Below are 1,364 nucleotides of genomic sequence, written 5' to 3' on the forward strand. Positions count from 1 at the left end.
GAGCAGCAGATTAATCAGATGAATGGAAGATCAGCTTTTCTACCATCTCTGGACATTATGAGTATCTGGTCATAATGGTCCTTGTTTTAGTTTTTCTAATCCATAAATCTAGTCCAGAGTGAGAGTCTGAATTGGGTTGATGCTGCTTTGGTGGCTGTTAGTTCCAGTCTTCCATAATACCTAATAGAGTGGTCGACCTCTGATTTGAAGGTCACACGTTTGGTTTGGTAATTTGTTTGATTATCGTTGGGCAAAAACCCTGAACCCCACATTGCTCCTGGTGGTTATAGGTTGGCGGCAGTGTTCAGCCGCGGAGCTACAATCTGTGTGTTTGAATGGATGAACAGGACTGTGACTGTAAAACGCTTTGGGCCTTCTAATAAGGTAGCAAAGCATACGTTTCCATACGACAGCATATGACATTTATCACGTCTCTCCCCATTTTTTAATTCACAAAATTGTGAAGATATATACTGTAAGGTGTGTGCTTTTTCAGTGTTTTATCCATTTTTTTTTACATTTTTCCTGAACAGTTCGCAGTGAGACGTCAATTAGGGGTTCAGTGAATGGTCAAAATGGACGCCGAAACTTCTGATGAAGACTAGAGAAAAGCGGGAAAAACACATCAATGTAAACTAATCCTTATCCTTTAATTTGTCAGACAAAAACAAGAAAAAAAACACATATGAACAAAACTGTTTACCTAAAGGACTAACATGACAAACTGTAGTTCAATTTATGTAATATAATACAACTGTACAAAGAACCTGCTTATTGTAAGTAACTTTATGATTAAAACTTTTTGTTGTTGTTTTTTGTTGTTCAACTGTTTCTTTGTTTAAAATTAAGAGTTTTTATAACTTCTGACAAACCTCTTGTTCCATTTAATAATAATTGTATTAGAAAAATAGGAAAATAAAAGTTTGGTTATACTCATTGACGATGATGCTTTAAGATAAATTTACAGTATTAAAAACGATGTAGGATTATGTTTGGAAACGATGGACTTAAGCAAAGAAAAATGAAACAAAAATTAAGTAAAAACTCATCAGAATTTGTTTTAGAGGAAATTCATGTATGTGTTAAATTAAGTTTGGACAGTTTTTTTTTCTTTTTATTGTAATATTTCTATTTACTTAAGGTATATGAATCCAAATATTATTTGTCACATACATAGTACAATGTGTAGTGAAGTGTTTTACAAAACTGTCCAATAGAGTTAAGGGCAGGAAGTATATAAAAAAGAATACACGTTTAAATAACTAATTTAAAAAAGAAAAAGTATAAATATTTAGCTTCCTATGCAATATATACAGCAATAACAGTGTTAAGGTCACAAAGGGTCCAAATGAGTGAAGTGATGA

General features: G+C 32.7%; 1 protein-coding gene across 1 annotated transcript in view; it reads left to right on the forward strand.

Moving 5' to 3' along the window:
- Positions 1 to 816, forward strand: part of LOC112153742 (sodium- and chloride-dependent GABA transporter 2) — a gene marked incomplete in the record, with an annotated part of 10,109 nt that extends 9,293 nt beyond the window's left edge. The window contains 1 exon segment of the mRNA XM_024284142.2: positions 91 to 816.
- Positions 817 to 1,364: the final 548 nt, after the last annotated feature.

Source organism: Oryzias melastigma, linkage group LG23 (assembly GCF_002922805.2).
Source record: "Oryzias melastigma strain HK-1 linkage group LG23, ASM292280v2, whole genome shotgun sequence".
Classification (NCBI taxonomy): domain Eukaryota; kingdom Metazoa; phylum Chordata; class Actinopteri; order Beloniformes; family Adrianichthyidae; genus Oryzias; species Oryzias melastigma.